We start from the raw sequence: 20,348 nt of genomic DNA on the forward strand, positions 1-20,348 counted from the left end.
GGCGGTATGTATCTTAAGGAATTCGGGACACATAACCGACAGCGCGGCGCGTTATGAAGCGCCCATATTGCGTGCATCGCCATCAGTCGGGCCAAGTTCTGGCGCATGCAGGCCCGCGCGTTTTCGCATGCAGGCCGGCTGGCGTTTACATGAGGGGCGAGGCCCTGAGTTTCATCGAATGTAGTACTGGTCGATGGCACATGACAGTGAGACCTGCTTTCCGAGCTGAAATAATTCGTCGTACGTGGCTGTTATGTTCACATCAAATAAATGATTTTAACCGCTACGTCGCGCTCGAGCAGCGGTGCCGTTATGAGCTTCGCGTGCAAATGTCCGCGGTGACGGCGTTGATGTAGAGCGCTTCTTAGTGCTTTCTTACGAACAAAGAAACAAACAAGGAACCAGCCGCGTATACAGAGAAACAAAGAGAAACAAGGCAAGGAAATGAGATGTCAGTAGAAACTTAAGTTGAGAAGTCACAATTGGTGGACAAAAAGCAACTAAATATAAATCGTTGTAAGCTGTGAAGCTGAGCCCCAAGCAACCGCTTACCTGGAAACACAAACAACAGCAAGTTGGACGTCAGCCGCGCCGTATCTCGTTCCGTTTCCCACGGAGCCGGCAAAACAAGTTGTTCCGCAGTCGCGCTTGAGTATTTTGCGTCGATGGGGGCTTCCCACGCGGAGAGTATACCATTTTTCAGGAAGAGGACTGCTGGCAAACAAATTAAGCACCTGGCTCTCAGAATCAATAAAACTTGTCCATAACTGTTACAAAAAAAAGCAAGAAATATTTTAGCACTATGTATAGCGTTCGCGAAGCTCCACCGATGACATGTCATTTGTTTTCATTGGGCAACAGAGGCGACCTGCCGAGGAGTTTCCGCTTGTCAGGAGACAATCGGTGTTTGAGACGCGTGCCTGCACCCATGTTCATTGAAACGACGCACAAACGCATCGAGACCGAAGCGAAACTGCACAGCGGCGATTGTACACTGTTGCCATTTTTGTTTCTGACTCAGCTGCAGCAGCGGCAAGAAAACCCGGGAGGGTAGCCATAGAAAGCTTCGCTTCTTATTAAAACCGCTTGTGTGGTAAAATCGATTTAACGCGTCCGAGCCCGGGTGAGGGGAGCATATATGCTGCCTTATGCTACCAGGAGTAACGCCAATTATAATCAACGGCTAGTACACGGTTCAAAAGATGCCGATGGCTCTGCAACGGAATGCTTGCGCCATCTGTCTGTGCGCGGCGTGATGCGCCGTGTTTTGCCGTAGCGCTAACACATTTCCGTCAGAGCCGCCGAACTTTGCTGCCGCGGTGAGATAAAGTGTAGCGAGTCTACAGCACCAATCACTTGCCTTGAATGGGGCACACAGGTCAGAAAGGGCTACCCGTACGTTCGACCCGAAGCGGGCAGGTCTTGGCAGTTGAAGTTTCACCATGTCAAGCGATTGCGTAATTCCCTTTGCATCCGTGCAACGGAAGTCTGCGAGAGACCTCGAGAAAAACCGCGTTTCTGCGGTAAATCCAGCTCGAAGAGCGTGGCACAGAGTGAAGCAACGCCGCAACAGCAATTCGTTGTGTGGTTCCTTGTATCTGTGTGTCCCCTCCCCGTCTTGGCCCTGTCTTTTCCTCACTTATTAGTCGGCGGCGTCGCTTCAACTGATGATAGACGTCCTCCTTTGCCTTCCTTGGTGCAGGTAACCGATCGTTGTGAACCGTGTGCGGCGTCTTATCGACGGTTGGAGGAGAACGCGCTGGCTGCAGGGGGACTGTGTACCGGATCAGGACTGACCGCCGCCATACATCTATCTGACGCGTGTACTGCGCGTCTCGTGCTCCCATTTTTCTGTGCTACCGCGTGTCGTCGTGTGCGTGTGTGTGTGCGTGTGCGCGCGTCCGTGCGCTCGCATGCACCTCCTCGGAGTGGTTCCGTGCCTCCTGCCTACGCTACCTCCTGCGGCCTCGTTCATGCAGGGCCATCTACAACTAAGGTGAGTCAGTGGTCTTTCCTTCCATCGTTTCTATCTCTCGTTCTGGACTTCTCAATGAGTGTATATTGCTTTTCGTATTTACCGAACAGTGCCACGGAAGGCAACACTGACGTGCAGCTACGCAAGCATAGTGCAGTCATATATAGAAGTCCCACTTCACGCTTTTAACAGCGGAGCTGTTTAAGCCGGCCGTAATGTGTGCCGCCTGCCACTGCGTTGCCTAGCAACCACTCGCGGAGCGTCGCGCACTATGCTCGGGAGAGAGAAAGAGAAAATGAGAGCGAGAGAGAGAGAGAGAGAAATTGTAGCAGCACCAACGAGGCAACGTGCAAAGGTGCTGCCGACGCCAGCCGCGCGCGCTTCTCCCGCGTTTCCCCGCACTAGCGCCGAAAGATCGCGGTGTCCCTGACTGCAGCAGGCGCCTCGGCGTCACGGCGCGTGACGTCAACCCGGCTTTTCGTCTGCTGCGTGCCGCCCGTACACTGTGCATAGCTTTCGCCCCACTTCACCTACGTGTGCTCGGACTGCAAGTGATTCGCGAGGGCTTCCCCGATGCCACGGACCACGAGAAAATGCTTATACACTTCGTATAACTTAGCATCACTTCGTATAGCCAGGACCAGCTGGGAACCGATCAGCTCCGCTGTGTCTTTAGCCTTGCGCCACTAGTGCAAGCTCCTCCGATTTTTATTGCAGTGCAGTTGTGTTTGCAGTGTAGTTGCTTTCTACAGAATAAGTGCTGCTTATATTACAACTGCAACTTGTGGACTTAATTGGTTATGTCAAGTAACGTATGGTTTGTGCACCTTTGTGCTGACATACCATGCTTAGGTCGCGTTCTTCAAGCGATCCGTTGTGGCCATTGGTCGCGGAAACGTGTCACTCCGCTCATTCGATGGTAAAATTGTGCAGATCTGTGACGCCTTCCGTGTAATAATTATGTAATATTTTATGACATAAAGCATATGAGGCCTAATGTTAAATCGTATTGCATGATGCATACTTACACCTTTATTTATTTGTGACGCACTTTTTGTGGGTCGAGAATGCGAGCAGTGAGAGAAGCATTTCTAGCCTTCGCAGCGTTGTCTGCTATGCGTGAAATAAGTAGGCAGTGTACGGTGTCGTTCGGAATATCGCTTTCTTGTGACGTAACGCTCAGCGCGATTCCTCGCTGTGCAGCGGCGCGATCGTATGCGAGTTGCCAGTCATGTTAGCGCGCTGAACAACTATAAAAATTAAAAAAAAAAGCCTCTAAAAGGCACGATCGCGTTAAACTCTGCATAAACTCTGCAGGACCAAATAAGAGTTGTTCACCATCACCATCTAGTCTTATGTGCGCTGCGGTCCATAGATTGTTTTCGTTACGTCCGTCTTCTTCCGGTTTGACTTCCGACCCGCTCTCGTCTTACCCCTGGCTTCGTTCTCTTCATTTTTTATTTACTAATACATTTCACAATTTCTTCTGTTTTGCTTCCTATAGTTGCACCTGTGACGATATGTAATTTGCTGCATGATAGCGCTCCGCTGATATAAGAGAGGTGCGTTATTGTTACGCTATCCATAAACTCAAGAACTCGGGTGGTTTCGCAAGATCTGCGGTATGGGTTGCATTGGGACGCCGCCGAGAGCGAGGTTTCGTTTTCCCGCTGCGCGCGCGCTGATCGAGGTTGTCAAGGTCTCCTCCAGATGGCAGCACGGGCCTTTGCAGGGGATTTTTGGCTGGGGATTTGGTTGGGAGCGCGCGTGTGGGTCCGATGCGCTGAAGATCGCGAAGGCATTAGCGAGATCCGTAGTTCTTCAAATTTGCATCTTTTGGGGGCTCACAGATACCGCCGCGCACATGGATTGCTGATTTTTTTACGTGTTGTAAATGGGGCACAAAAAGAAAGTGTGCAGGGCAGGTGACCTCTGCGCTGTTGCATGTCTGTTGCCGCTAATGTTTGTATAGCCCAGCCGCTCGGATTGCGGCAGCCTGTTACAATCGGTGCGGTCAGCATCCCCATTATCGGGTAGAGCGAGAGAAAGGCCAGGAAGATAAAATATCGCTTTCGAGCATTTTCTGGCATGGAGCCTGTTGTGTCGCAGTTCATCACCGGACTGACGGCCCAATGACATAGCCGTTGTTGGATGTATTCCATCGGAACGACGTTTTCCGTGCTAACCGGCTTTTGTCACATTTTTCTATGCTATTAGCGGGAACACGTTTGATTAGCTCAAGTATACGTTGCCTGCGTGCTTTGGGCAACGAGATTGTTGCAAATCGTGTGAGGATTAATCTTTCTTTCTCTTTCTCTATTCGATGGGAATGCCGGAGATTCATTTTGCATGGTAAGCTGACGTTGCTTATAGCTTAATTTTCGGCAGTTCTTGTACTCCCCGAGAGAGCTACTGTCCAGTCGTCTCATTATTTCATTCATTCATGCATTCATTCATTGTCATTGCGCACAAGCAAAGTGAGGGCACCCTGGCCTTGGAAATACGGGAACTGTCGAAAACCTATTGATCAATATGGGAGGCGTCGTTATTCTACCTATACCTTGTCTCCAGTTGATAAAAAAGTAATAACGATGTGCGGCCAGGGGCGGATCCAGGTTTTTTCTGAGGGGGGGGTCAGCTTCTGTCGATGATGATGATGATGATGATGATGATAGTAGCCTTTATCATTTACCGAAATTCACCGTTTCTGCTCACGATAAACCCGCGTTTTATACGGCTAGAGCAGCACCTGTAGCCTACAAGGCTTGAGAGGGCAAATCACTTTTTTTTTCTTCTTTTTTTGTATTTATTGCCAAGAAGTTCGCGCTGTTTTTATTCCCCGGCCGCCACTGTCATCATGAAAACGAGTGTTACCTCGCGCCATCTAGCCCGCCGTGGTGGCTCAGTCAGTTCAGGCATTGCGCTGCTGAGCACGAGATCGCGCGATCGCATCCTGGCCGCGGCGGCCGCATTTCTATGTAGGCGAAATGCAAAAACGCCCGTGTGCTTGCGTTGTAGTGCGCGTTAAAGAACCCCAGGTGGTCAAAATTAATCCGGGGCCCTCCACTACGGCGTGTCTCATAATCAGAACTGGTTTTGGCACGTAAAACCCCAGAAAGAGGAAGAAGACCTGTAGCGAAGCCAGGTACGGTTTCTCCGTGCTTATAGGAAAAGGACGTTACCCAATACAGCCATGTGCTTGGCGGCTGTGCCTGATCATGCAGGTTGTTCAAAACTAAGCTTTATGGTTTTCTTAAAATTAGGCACTGGGAGGCACGCGAAGATCACCTGTGCAAATAAGTTATGTGGCCAGGGGGGCACAAAGTGAGATGATAATTATCGCTGTGAGCAGCCCAATTAACTAAAATTGAACAATTATTTTTGTCGACTGCAGTAAGTGGGTATGTTTGTATTGTGAGACGTTGACCAATGCGATGCCTTTATTTCCGAGCAGTCGCCCGAGTCAGAGACGAAGCACCGCACGAGACAAAAGATGATGATGAGTCGTATGTACAGATGACGACGACGATTTGCACAAATAGCGCTCACACAAGATGATGAGTCGTTTGTGGAGATGACGACGACGATATGCGCAAAATGCGCTCACACTAACTTCCCCCCTTCAGGAAAGCGGTCAGCAAGACCGCAAACTAGAAAGGGTAGGTACGGCGAATGTAGGGTTTCAGGCGAGATACGTGAACGATTTCCGTAGTGCGGCGGCGGCGGTCAGTAGCTGAGCTGACAGGAGTGACGCTGTAGTTAACGGCCGAAGTTCGTTGCAAAACGGTGTAGGGGCCGAGATATCTGTGGAGAAATTTTTCACAGAGCCCCGGTGCGCGAACAGGTCTCCACAAAAGAACTTCGTCGCCTGGGCGGAACGAAGCAACGCGACGCGTCGCATCATAGCGAATTTTCCTTTTGTCCTGAATGGTATAGCGGTGTTGGCGCGGGCAAGTTCACGGCACCGGGAGAGGCGAGCGGCAAATTCCTCAGGAAGAGACGCGGATGGAGCAGCAGGTGCTGAAAGGAGTGTAGTGTCCAAGACGAAAGACGGCGCACTGACCGTACACCAGGAAGAAGGGACTGTAATTGGTTGTACGTTGGACGGCAGTATTATACGCAAACGTCACAAAAGGTAGGATGGTGTTCCAGTTGGTGTGATCGGGTCGAACATACATTGACATCATGTCAGACAAAGTTCGATGAAAACGCTCCGTAAGACCATTTGTTTGCGGATGGTACGATGATGTGGTCTTATGGATGGTGTCCGAGGCCTGAAGGACTTCACGGAGGACATGCGATAGGAACGTCTTGCCACGGTCACTCAGGAGGACACGAGGTGCGCCGTGGCGCAAAACGATTCCGTGCACGAAAAACTCGGCGACTTCGGAGGCAGTACCAGAGCGAAGAGCCGCTGTCTCAGCGTAGCGCGTTAGATGATCCACTGCGGTAACGATCCAGCGGTGACCAGCGGGCGTGAGTGGGAGGGGTCTATACAAGTCTATGCCCACAATTTCGAAGGGGGTGTACGGGCATGGTAGAGGCTGCAGAGGACCGGCTGGAAGGGATGTCGAGCGTTTTCTGTGTTGGCATGATGCGCAGGAGCCAACGTATTTGTCGACTGAGGTGGAAAGGCCCGGCCAGAAACAACGCGTTTTGATGCGGTCGTAGGTCTTATGAAAGCCCAAGTGGCCAGCCGTCGCGTCGTCGCGAAATGCTTCCAATACTTGGAGTCGAAGTGAGCGAGGTATTACTGGCACCCACCGGTTACCGGAAGGATGGTAGATTGATCGAAATAACGCTCCACCTTGAAGCTTAAAACGCGAAAGTTGTCGTCTTAAGCGACTGTTGGGGGGTCGTGCCAAGCCAGTAAGTCGGTCGATCAGCGTACGGCAGTATGGGTCAGTACGTTGGAGTGAGACGAGGTCAGTAGACGGGAGAAAGTCAACTGAGGCAACTGACTGTCCCGGGCTACTGGGCGTGCGCTGAGACGTGTGGCTAGATGGTGACGTGCATACCGAAGGTGAAGCATGGGCGTTTGGGGACAGCGGGCAGCGCGACAAAGCGTCGGCATCTTGATGTTGTTTGCCGGACTTATACGTGACAGTGAAGTCATATTCCTGTAAGCGCAGTACCCAACGGCCGAGGCGTCCAGACAAGTTTTTCAGGGACGACAACCAACAGAGAGCATGATGGTCGGTCACAACTGTGAAATGGCGGCCGTAGAGATAGGGACGAAATTTTTGTATTGACCACACGATGGCGAGGCATTCCTGTTCTGTAATCGTGTAGTTGCGCTCAGCAGGAGAAAGAGCACGACTTGCATAAGCCACGACTTGCTCTTCGGACTTCTGATTCCGCTGCAGCAGGACAGCGCCAATTCCATGCCCACTGGCATCAGTGTGTAGAATAGTCGGGGCCGTTGCATCGAAATGACGGAGCACGGGCCCTGACGTGAGAACTCGTTTGAGGGTCTGGAAGGCGGCTTCACAGTCGTTCGACCACACAAAGGACGCGCTCGAAGTCAGAAGTTTGTGTAGAGGAGCGGCGATGGTGGCGAAGTCACGGACAAAGCGGCGGAAGTAGGACGCCAGTCCTAGAAAGCTGCGGAGTTCTTTAAGAGCGGTTGGTGGCGGAAATTGCAGTACTGCAGCGATTTTATCGGGATCAGGCTGGATGCCATGCTTACTGACGACGTGGCCCAATACTTTAATGCTTCGGCTTGCAAAGCGACACTTTTTAGTATTGAGTTGGAGACCAGCTTTTGCTAGACACGCGAGAACTTGGTCTAGACGTTGTAGGTGCTGGGAGAAACTCGACGAAAAGATGACAATGTCGTCCAAGTAACAAAGGCAGGTCTTCCATTTTAAGCCACGGAGTACTGTATCTATCATACGTTCAAACGTAGCTGGTGCATTGCACAATCCAAAAGGCATCACGTTAAATTCAAAAAGGCCATCAGGTGTAGCAAACGCAGTCTTTTCTTTATCTGGCTCATGCATGGGAATCTGCCAATATCCGGAGCGCAAGTCGAGGCTCGAGAAATACTCGGCACCTTGTAAGGTATCCAAAGCATCGTCAATACGAGGCATTGGATAAACATCCTTACGGGTAATTTTGTTGAGCGCCCTATAATCGATGCAAAAGCGCACAGAACCATCCTTTTTTTTTAACAAGCACAACAGGAGAAGACCAAGGGCTTGCTGAAGGCCTTATAATGTTGCGTGTCAGCATGTCGTTCACTTGTTCTTCTATAACTTTTCGCTCCGAAGGTGACACACGGTACGGGCGACGGCGAATGATGCGAGAGCCGTCTGTTTCAATTCGATGAGTAGTTACAGTGGTCTGACCCAGGCCTCGCGAAGAAACGTCAAAACAAGCTTCATGCTTCATTAAAATGGTGAGGAGTGCATTGGTCTGGGCCGGATTGAGATCTGCACTCAAGGTGGCCTTAATAGCACCAGTGTGGCCTTCTGCGGGCGTACAATACGCGGAAGATGTGGCAGGCGAAACACTGACGACACATACCGGCGCAGCCGTACTACTCTCCGTGGCGGTCGTCGCGCCCGGTTTGTTTCTACTGCGGTATTCGCGGCCACATTTCTCGCTACTGCCGTCGGCGTCAGCAGGATGAACGACGGGGCTATGCTACCTTTGAGCGAGACAGCGCACCTAGGTTGGATTACTACGTTCCCGGGCGTCACCCAGGTGACAGGCGCGGCTACGCCAACTTTGAGCGAGACAGGACACCTGGACCATATTTCTCCGTTCCCGGACCGTACACAACCTCCTCTGGTCGCTCTCCTTCACCTACCCAGCACCTCCACCACTTGTGAGACGTTGACCGATGCGATGCCTTTATTTCCGAGCAGTCGCCCGAGTCAGAGACGAAGCACCGCACGAGACAAAAGATGATGATGTGTCGTATGTACAGATGACGACGACGATATGCACAAATAGCGCTCACACAAGATGATGAGTCGTTTGTACAGATGACGACGACGATATGCGCAAAATGCGCTCACAGTATTGAAAACCTAGAGGCTGTCGTGTTTCTACACAGTATCAGTCGGAAGAATTATTCTAGCGTGTTCGTGCTCCGAGATATCCGACTCCAAATTTCAATTGCACTGCGCAGAGTTATCGACTCGACGCGAGAGCGGTTTATGCTTTGCGTTGCTGTGGAAGGGAGGCATTTTGGACATTTTTAGGGCATTGACATCTTGATGGGTGAAGTGTTGTCATGAGATTTGTGCATGACAACACCAAAGTTAAAGCGGCAGTATGAAATATTCGTTAGCATAGCTAAAAAGGTTTCTGCTGTTGATGGTGCAGTTGTTGCTTTTGATTTCAATAAAGCTTACAATACTTGTAAATCAGCAGTCACTTTATTTGCGTAGCCCAAACAAGGACCATGCCCGGTCGTCTAGTCACCATTACGCACGCGCACTGGCCTCCGGCTTCTCCGCTCGCGCCATTATCTCGGCATGGCAGCTGCCGCCATCTTTACAGGCTGCGCGGTCGCGTGTTACGACAGCGGTTACGGGTTCTTCGATTTTTTTATTTCGCCAGCCGTGAGGGGAAGGGGGGCAGTTATTATCTTTGCCAATGCCTCCGCCGCGTTGTCAGACTAAACGCTGCACCCAACAGCCGCGTCACATCAGGGAGGAGCTTTGCGCTGATCCTCACTCTCTTGCATGCGTAATCATGCGAACGACAATTAAAATTTGGAGTTGGATATATCGGAGCATAGACATGCTAGACGAATTCTTCCAAGTGAAACTGTGCAGAAACACGACTGCCTCTAACTTTTGAATACAAACATACACACTTACTGCAGTCAATAAAAAGTTAATTATTCAATTTTAGTTAATTCGGTTGCTGACAGCGATAATTATCTCACTTTGTGTCCCCCTGGCCACACAACTTATTTGCGCAGGTGGTCTTCACGTGCCTCCCAGTGCCTAATTTTAAGAAAACCATAAAGCTTAATTTTGAACACCCGGTATATCAGCCTGTATTGTTTCTTAAAATAAAATTTGGGATGGTCTGTCGCAGGTTCGTTATAAATGCGTAAGCACGGGTCCGGCTTTGGAGTTCTGTTGGGACACCTTGATTTCCTTAAGAAGATTCTTTGTGTTCGGCTGAGACACCTTCGTTTCAACGCGGCAACCACTACGCTAGTTGTTTACGATATGCGAATCACCGCGTGTGAAGACTCACGACGCCACCTACAAGAAGAACGATGTAGCGTAGTAGCCGTGAGCGCGAGCCAGCGTCTTCATGTTTTGTTTCCCACGCGACGTCATCCTTTTACACAAGGCGCGCATCTGCTCCCATTTCTCTAACCACGCGACGCCATCCTAGGCCCGCGCGCTGGCGTTGGCCGCTGACGTCACGCTCCCCCATTTCGCAGCCCATGCTCGAGGCTTCGCCCCGCTCCGCGAGAACGCCCACTCAGATAAACGGATCCGGTGGGCTTGAGCCTCCTATGCTTAATGTACGACAATAAAACTGCGAAGTTACAATGAAAAACTTGTAGCGTACGAACGGTACTGTGCTCGTACTGGATATTGTCAACGTGTAACTGTGATCACAATGAGTGCTACAGTTAAAAAAAAAGTTGTCTATGCGTAGTTCTTAGTTAGGCTGTTAGTTGTTATATATATATATGAACACTTCAGCGAGAGATCTCTTTCATTAAGCAGGTTGGTCGCGGAACCGATGACAGCAAATGAGGCAACCGATGACACCCCAATGGGGAACTAAGTTGATCAGGCGCGAAGGCGCTCGCGCGGACATCGGCGTGCTTGGCAAAAGGGACGTCCCCTCGTTCATTCGACGCCACCGACGGGACGAGTAAGGCACGGCCGGCGCCAGGAGGTCCAAGGTGTTCATGAGACACAATAACTACGGCAACTTCGCGACACCACACCCCTACGGAATATAACTAAGCTTGTGAGCGAGCTAGCTTTACTTCTACATGGCTGCTACCACTGGTATTCGCGAAAAATACTTTTGAAAAATGCTGGTGGCCATATTTTTTTGCGACAGGGCCGTCCCCGTGTTAGCAGGGGGGGGGGGGGGGGCGATGCAGAAATCTGAGGGGGGGGGTCAGGACATCCGGACATCCCCCCTGGATCCGCGCCTGACTGGCAACATGTTACAAAAATTCATTTGTGGCAGACATTTCCGCATCTAATTATGAGTATGTGTAATGGCTGTCTCGATATATCGTTCTTATTGCCAAAGCACAAAAAGTTCGCAGTTTCAAGTGTCATGCACCTAATTCTTTTCGTACTAAGCTTCTCAATGAAAAAAAAATGCTCCTTGTATACATAATAATAAATTTTTATTATTGTTAAAGAATACATAAGTTCCTCGAACTAGCAGAAATGACAGCACTTGCTTTATGGGTTAAACCTTTCCATCGCAATGAGCTTGCAGGTGCGTCACATTTTACGTTTTTCATATCTTTGAAAATGCGTTCTATTTCTAACATGTACATAATTGTGTTGGAATTATATCTTACATTATTCTGTGTAGACTGTTGTTTGTCTATTTTAATCAGCGCAAAACGAGACAAAGAACGGCAAAGAAAGTGAGATGAAGACAGTGTTTGTCTTTGTCTCACCTTTTTCGCCGCCCTTTGTCTAGCCTGTTCTCATACCTTACTGTATTATGTAAGCCTTTATGCTTACACTTCCACTACGCATTGTGCTTTCTTTGGTTTCCGCCACACGTTTTTTCTTGCTTGTGAGTTTTTTTCTTTATTCTAAAGCATGTGCTTATTATGAATCCTCGTGAGTTTTGACAGGTCCAGAAAATAAAATAAGTATGATAATTTGTTAGACTCTGTTTGACATGCTGAAAGGAGTTTCTAGTTTTGTTTTTTGTCTTCACTCTGTTCCAACTTCAGTCATGATATCTAGATCTTCAAAATTTTCTCTTTATCAGCGTGTATATTTGTTACTTTGAACAGTATTCATGTGTGCTTTGTGGACTTTATAATAAATGATAAGGTAGCAGTAAAATATTTGTACTTTGAAGCTGGTGTGAGGGCACTGTTTTGGTTTATTTGCAGCAGAGCGGCGACAGTGAAATGCGTTGAAGCACCCGACCGGTTGTTATAACAATGGTTGGGTGCTTGAATGCATTCAACTATCGCTGCTTCAAGGTGTGTGTGTGTGTGTGTTGTGTGTGTGTGTGTGTGTGTGTGTGTGTGTGTGTGTGTGTGTGTGTGTGTGTGTGTGTGTGTGTGTGTGTGTGTGTGTGTGTGTGTGTGTGTGTGTGTGTGTGTGTGTGTGTGTGTGTGTGTGTGTGTGTGTGTGTGTGTGTGTGTGTGTGTGTGTGTGTGTGTGTGTGTGTGTGTGTGTGTGTGTGTGTGTGTGTGTGTGTGTGTGTGTGTGTGTGTGTGTGTGTGTGTGTGTGTGTGTGTGGTGTGTGTGTGTGTGTGTGTGTGTGTGTGTGTGTGTGTGTGTGTGTGTGTGTGTGTGTGTGTGTGTGTGTGTGTGTGTGTGTGTGTGTGTGTGTGTGTGTGTGTGTGTGTGTGTGTGTGTGTGTGTGTGTGTGTGTGTGTGTGTGTGTGTGTGTGTGTGTGTGTGTGTGTGTGTGTGTGTGTGTGTGTGTGTGTGTGTGTGTGTGTGTGTGTGTGTGTGTGTGTGTGTGTGTGTGTGTGTGTGTGTTGTGTGTGTGTGTGTGTGTGTGTGTGTGTGTGTGTGTGTGTGTGTGTGTGTGTGTGTGTGTGTGTGTGTGTGTGTGTGTGTGCAGACACACATATATATACACGACACACATACCGTCCGAAACACCTCCATCACAGGATTCAATTTCGGACGTCCATCGGATGTCCGTTATATCGGAAACGGATATCCATAGGACGTCCAGCGGATATCTGGGGTTGCTTGGAGAGCTAGCTTGTTTTCTGGCTCTCGGAAAGGTGGGTATGACAAATGGTCGTAAATACGGGCGCTCCTTGTGTTGCATGAGCGCGTGAAACTCGCACATATTCGCATCCCACAGACTTAAGTCTCTGCTGCAGTTCTTGCAGTTCGCGACAGAAGAAATATCCCCTCTGCTCTTCTACATTTTAAATAAATAATGCTGAGCGATTCCCGGTCTCTCGGCGGAATGGTGCTGTTGCGTCAGGTGGCCGCTGATGCATACGGCGGTGGTGTATAGGAGGGTGGGAGAGGAAAAAGGTGACCTAAGAATGCAAGGAAACACTACTGCTAGACACGGCAGCAGTGGCGGAGGAACGCGATATATTTAAATTCAAGTTACGCTACGGTGCGTTCCTACTATTTCTATACTAAGCTATACTAAGTAACGTTAGTAGTTTTATCAGCTGCATAAAATGCTGTAACCATTCGCTTACTAACTAAATTAACAAGCATGGTGTAACGCGCCGCACAGGCCACCACGAACACATCCCGCTCGATGACCGCGGACACTTGTTGTCAGAACACTGACGCGACGAAGAGTGGCATCAGCGACGAGCGAGTTCCCGTTCGTGTTGCCTCTCTCTTCAACGCAAACTAGACGTGCGAGAACAAGGCCCACACGAGGCCATCAGATATTTCCGGTCGGCTAGCCTTCAAACCCAGCGCACATTGGCTCCAAGATAGGACGCGTGCGCTCACGGTCAGCCGCCGCAGCTTAAGTAGTAAAGGAGATGCACGCTAACCTGCCTCCTTCCTCGAGTGAAAGAAACGCAGTATCAATTTGTCAAGCGGATAACTGACTTGGAGCGAGAAACCGCAAAGTCCTATTAAAGCACTCTAGATTACGCTACGGAAGCGGCCACCCGTGAAATCAACACTTCTGTACTCACCGTGGTAGTTTTGTGGCGATGGTGTTGCTCGAGATCGCGGGTTCAATCGCGACCATGGCCGCCGCATTTCTACGGGGGAGAAATGCAAAAAGAAAAAAAAAGATGCTCTTGTACTCAGATTTAGGTGCACGTTATAAAGAATCCCAGGTTGTCAAAATTAAAACGGAGTCGTCCACTGCTGCGTGCCTCATAATCAGATTGTGGACTTTGCACGTAACGTTAACGTTAGCATTTTTCCACCATGCGTTTCGCCGGGCGAGGCAATGGCTGCGCTAGCCTTCTCGCTGGTTATAAACAACGACGCACAAAAATGCCTCGCTCTGTGTTTTGTGTACTACGTAGACAAACACAAGTGGTGCACGCAATTAACGTTTAACACAATCTCACCACTATTGCACTAAACGCTGGTGAGCTTAAACATTGCTGTAAGCATCACCGTCAATTAGCGTCAATCAACGCAACCAGTACAGAAAGCTTCGCTAACATCGATTCCCACAGTGCGTGGGATCCGTATAATTTTTTTTACACTCTTCACTCTTATCATCCCCCCAATATTCTAGGAAGATCTCTTTCAATATGATATTGCCCTCATCTTTCGTTTTTCAAATTAAAATTTTGTTTAAACAAAGAGTAGGCACGATACAAATGCCGTTCAACAATATTCGTCAACATTTTATGACTTTAGATGAGGCCCTAATACTTATTTAAAAGGTACGACAAATTTGTCATCTATTTCGAGTCAGTATAGCATGCAATACGCGAACGCTTCGCCAAAGTAGACTGAACTTCAGGTACAAAACGAATACCAATCGGCACGGTATATGGCCCGAGATGCAACACGCACACGCGCACACGCGCACACGCACGCACGCAATCCACACACAGTGCCGGTCGATTATCTACCCACGAGCTTATTATTAGCCCACGCGCTTATTACACTCTTTGCTGGGATATCGGTTTGAAATTCAGAGACGTGAAATACCGCTCGCAAAAGAAAACTCCCAGACGCCTTTTGAAATCGGCCGACAGAATTGAAATATACTATACAGTCGAAAGTACTTCGTGATTTTGGCCCCACAACGGCCCTTAATAAGTTTATCGAGTGTTCCTTACATACTTTTGCCTGCGTTAACGTGGAGCTCAGAACGTTTGATTCGAAGTCAAATTCTTATTCATCCGTCGTGCACAGTGATATAAGGACCGAGCTTACGGCAGTGTGTCGTGCGTTTCTGGTGGCGGTCCCACTCCGGCGGCACGAGCCCCCCGTTTTCAGCACTTTTGGAGCAACCGTGGCGGCTCTTCTACTTAAGGTATGAAGTTGTCGTATAAACCATAACATGCTTAATTCTTGTAGATTCCAACTATATATAATATAAAGAAATTGATTGGTGTGATTTAGAAATAAATGTTCAAGAACAAGCATGAGATACATGGTTTTTGCGAACTCTGTCTCAGTTGTGACCATATTTAGAAGAAACTACCGCACATACTGCATTGCAGCTTTCTCTGTAGCTTTAGGACATATTTATCTAGTTCCTAGACGTAGAAAATAATTTTTACTTTTTGGATAATTTGCTTTTGAAAATTGCCAAATATTGCAATCTTCTGTTGTAAACAGCCCGGCAACTACATGCTCAAGGAAGATACATTTTGGATAAAGTAGAGTTCAGAGAATTTACATTTGGGACGCAAAATTTCATTCATGTAACTTTATTAGTTTTCCTAATAATGCAGCCGAAAGTAAGCAATATTTAGATTTGTGGTTTCATTTTTGCCCATTTTTTGCGGGAAGGTAATAAAGCTACGAAGCTCCGCTTTCAAACTAATAAAGTTACATGAATGAAATTTTGTGTCCTAAATGGAAATTCCTTGAACTCTACTTTATCCAAAATTTAGCTTCCTTGAGCATGTAGTTGCCGGGCTGTTTACAACAGAAGATTGCAATATGTGGCAATTTTCAAAAGCAAATTATCCAAAAAGTAAAAATTCAAAATTAGTTTGCTACGTCTAGGAACTAGATAAATATGTCCTAAAGCTACAGAGCAGACCGCAATGCAGTAAGTGCGGTAGTTTCTTCTAAATATGGTCACAACTGAGATACAGTTCCGAAAAACCATCTATCTCATGCTTGTTCTTGAACATTTATTTCTCAATCACACCAATCAATTTCTTTATATTATACATAGTTGGAATCTACAAGAATTAAGCATTTTATGGTTTATACTACAACTTCATATCTTAAGTAGAAGAGCCGCCACGGTTGGTCCAAAAGTACTGAAAACGGGGGGCTCGTGCCGCCGGAGTGGGACCGCCACCTTAACGTTCACTCACCTGGAGGCAGCGACTTCGTCCACCAACTTCATCGCAGTGCGGCGTCGCTGGAGGCAAAGTGCAGCTGCTGTGAGCCGAATATTCACCCGTAAATGGCCAGTCAGTGGCCAGAAATCCGCCCTCAATTTGTGAAGCCCTGCAGCAACCAGAAAGCTCACTTTGGTTATTATAAGTAGTGCTACTTATTTGCACATTTTACCACCTTACGAAGCGCGAATAAGTTAACGAAACATTTAGCGCCGTAACACAACAATGATAGGTGAGCTATAGTTGGCACTTATTTACCAGCAAGCAGCGCTTAACTCAGAAATGACAGAGACGGAAAATTCACATGCCACTGTCGGTGAACTGAAAGGTTTACATATGGAGATAAGTAAATTTTTATCGGTTAAGTAGACTAAGGACTTATTAGGAACTGTAGAATAGGCAAATATAACAATGAAAGCCTTTTGTATGATGTGAACTATATACACGGTTTCTCAGCTAGGTTAACCAAGCCGTTATAAAAAACTGGTGCAATATACGATAAAGATACCTATGTTGTTCGGTCATCATTTCTCTTCAGTGCGAAGATAAACCTTGTGCATGGGTTTATTATCTGGCTAATTGAATATTGAAACAGTTTTAATCTTAGATATAACTGTGCGTGATCAATCGATGGGAATGTTTTATTGCATCCTAAATCATCCCATTCAGTCGTTTTCAGCGCGCTTTGTATTGCATAATTATTTTTTCCGCACTTTACACACACAATGCGCGAAATGCAATTGCCGCTTAATTACGTGACCATGAGTTGCGACACCAGTGGTCCCAAAAGTGATTTGAGAAAACTATCTGCGCTCATTGAGTGACTCAGCAACTGCCGAACCATTGCTTATAGCTATGATTGCCACGTGGAACGCACACTTCGTTGGTTTTAGAGCGCTGCTCTTTTAAGGGTCCGTTACTGCGTTGAGCGTCGGCTGCGTAACCGAGCGAACGAGCAGAGCGAAGGATGAAAAAAAAAAAACGAACACGGAGGCAGCGGGAGGTGAAAGAAGTAACCTTTCGCCCCCCCCCCCCCCCCCCCCCCCACCGCGCGAGACCGATGGCAACACGAAGAGGAAAGCGGAGGAGGAAGCCACAATGAAAACATAAGGCACTATAGGCGGAGGAGGAGTGGAGGAGCGACGGCATGCGCATGCGCTAAGTTGCCGGCGGCCATGGCATCCGCAGTCGCGTGGGCAATCTCATCTGCGGATCCGAGGGGGGGGGGGGGGCGGATGGCGCGAAGTGGGGAGGGCTACCCTCGTCCGCGGGGTCAGATGCTGAGGTCAGTCCGCGGTATCAGCGTGTGTGACGGGGATCACAGCTCCTGCAAGAGGCGATGGCGAGAGGCTCCGAGTAAGGCGTGATGTGAAGCTCCCTTGGGTGTTGTCGCTGCTGACACTGGTGATACGATTTCCCCGCGACGAAAAGTGTGAGAAAAAAAGCGTAGCGCCGCGCAAGACGGGCTGTGGGGCGACGATGGTTACGATATGGTGCCAGAGTAGCGCGCGTCGTCTGTATGGAAACAAAGCGCTGCATGAGCGGAGGACTGTCTGCGGCGGCTGCTCCGTCGACCACGCGTTCCCTCTCGCGATCTCCTGATTAGCGAGGCAGTCGCGCCTCACTTCGCTCCGTTTACCATGTGCTGCACGAGACAGATTGTCCGCGCCAGCTAGGCTACTCGCCGCGTTGTCTTCCTAATTAAAAAAACGGGTATTTATGTAATCATAGTACAAAATATTGACACGCGAAATGAAAACACGTGTAGAGCTGCGCTCGAATTTAGCATTAGGGAGTATCGTAATCATCGGTGAAATTTTTGTGGACGTCAAATGAAATCAACTGCTGTTATCTGTCGCGCCTCACTTATGTATGGTTACTGGCACATACTCTTCTGCCATGTGGTAAACTGGAAAACACACTTGAGGGAAGAGCAGGAGGATGCTGCTAGCTACAGGCGAGCGATAACTGTTTCGAACCTTGGCCAACGTCTTCTCATGAGTACTTGTCGAATGTAGATAACAACAAGGACGATGACAACTGTTTTGATGCATAAAGCAGAAATAGCAAGCAAGATCGCTTCAGCGCAAGGCTTAGGTGGACGCAGTTAACGCCGAATAGGTATGCGATGATTTGTGTTAATAGGCAACTACGCACCCTGGTTCTCGTAAGCGTCGCTCCTCTTCGTCTGATTGGCAAGTTGAATAGACTGGCAGGTTGAATAGACTACGGCCTTCCAAATGGAAGCTGACTAGGGAGCTGGGACACAGGCAGTGGCGGCCATGCTGCTTCTTCTTCTTCTTCTACTTATCCACTCCCGCCCACTTCTTCGCTTGTCGGTGCATGTCATGGTCTGGAATAATAATGTTAAAAAATATTAACACAACGCGGCAACCTTATCCCGTTGTGTAAAGAGACACTAAACAGATAAATGAGTTCATCTGTATTAATAAATTACCCTTGAACAATAATAATTAAAAAGCGAGAAAAAGTTATGCGGATCCCACGCACTGTGAGAATCGATGTAAGCGAAGCTTTCAGTGCTGTTTGCGTTGATTGACGATAGTGGGCGGTGATGTTTACGGCGAATGTTTAAGTTCATCAGCGTTTGATGCAATACTTGAAAGTTGATCTGACGTAGAAGGTCCCTTACGTGCACCGCTTGCGTTTATCTACTTGTAACACACAACACACAGCGAGACGTGTTTTACTTGAGGCGTTGTTGTGCGCCATTGATCATGCCCTGCCAAAATGTTAGCGCTGTCATTGCCCCACAAGGCCGATCGCGTCGTGGCAGAAGTGGTAAACTTTATTTAAAGTATGGGGCTTCGCGTACTAAACCCACAATCTGATCGTGAGGTAGGTGGTAGTGAGGGACTCCGGATTGGATTTCACCACCTCAGATTATTTAACTTACATCTAAAATAAAGCACACAGGCGTTTTTCATTTCGCTCCTGTCGAAATGCGGCTACCGTGGCCGCGAGTGAACCCGCCACCTTCAGCAACACCACAGCCACAAAGCTGCCAGAGTGGCAACAGAAGTGTTCATTTATGGGCGGCCGCTTCCGCAGTGTCATCTAGACGCTTGCGGTGGCTTTCATGTGGCTTCGCGCCTTCACACCCAGCATCAGTCGCCCGCTCTCGAAATATGCAAGGTGTTTATTTTCCAGGAATGCAGAAATGTACCGTACCGTACCTTGAGTTTATCCGTTTGTCAACAACTGCTGCCGTGTCTCGTAGCAGCGTGTCCTTGTTTCGTCGCGTTTTCCCTCTCCCGCGCTCCTCCCGTGCATCCGAACTACCACGACTGAAAAGTGGCAAAGCTTTTATTCACTGGTTTCATGACGGCGTTGGTTCTGCCCGCCTCATCTCTTCACCTCCTCTGCCGTTCTGTCTGCGTCCCCTCTGGACAGTTGCGCAGCTTCTGCAATGCCTTTGCAGAAGTCTCACGGACAGCTGTCGAGAGGGCAATGTGGCGGCGTGATGGAAAAGTCCAAACGAGGTCTCTTCCCCGTCGTTTTTTCCTCGCTGCAACGCTCCTGCCATGTAGATGCGCGTCGTGAACAAACAGATGCGCGTCGTGCCAGACAACAACAACAACACAACACAACAACAACAACAACAACAACAACAACAACAACAACAACAACAGCAGCAGCAGCAGCAGCCAGACGCAAGCAGCAGCTGCAGCAGCAGCAGCAGCAGCAGCCGCAGCAGCAGCGCAGCAGCAGCAGCAGCAGCAGCAGCAGCAGCAGCAGCAGCAGCAGCAGCAGTCCAGCAGCAGCAGCAGCAGCAGCAGCGCAGCAGCAGGCGTTTTTCCAGCAGCAGCAGCAGCAGCAGCAGCAGCAGCAGCAGCAGCAGCAGCAGCGCAGCAGCAGCAGCAGCAAGCAGCAGCATGCGCAGTCAGCAGCGCAGCAGCAGCAGCAGCAGCAGCACAACAGCAGCAGCAGCAGCAGCAGCAGCAAGCAGCAGCAGCAGCAGCAGCAGCAAAACAGCAGCAGCGCAGCAGCAGCAGCAGCAGCAGCAGCAGCAGCAGCAGCAGCAGCAGCAGCATAAAGCAGCAGCAGCAGTCAGCAGCAGCAGCAGCAGCAGCAGCAGCAGCAAGCAGCAGCAGCAGCAGGCCAGCAGCAAGCAGCAGAAGCAGCTTAGCAGCAGCAGCGCAGAAGCACAGCAGCAGCAGC

At 48.9% G+C, this 20,348-nt stretch overlaps 1 protein-coding gene across 1 annotated transcript in view; it reads left to right on the forward strand.

Annotated features, from left to right (window-relative positions):
- Positions 1–20,348, forward strand: part of LOC119456153 (POU domain protein 2) — a 649,805-nt gene that overhangs the window by 49,737 nt on the left and 579,720 nt on the right. The window contains exon 2 of the mRNA XM_037717773.2: positions 1,703–1,996. The gene's annotated coding sequence lies outside the window, so the exon portion shown is untranslated. The remainder of the gene's footprint in view (positions 1–1,702; positions 1,997–20,348) is intronic.

The sequence above is a fragment of the Dermacentor silvarum genome, chromosome 6, assembly GCF_013339745.2.
Source record: "Dermacentor silvarum isolate Dsil-2018 chromosome 6, BIME_Dsil_1.4, whole genome shotgun sequence".
Lineage (NCBI taxonomy): Eukaryota > Metazoa > Arthropoda > Arachnida > Ixodida > Ixodidae > Dermacentor > Dermacentor silvarum.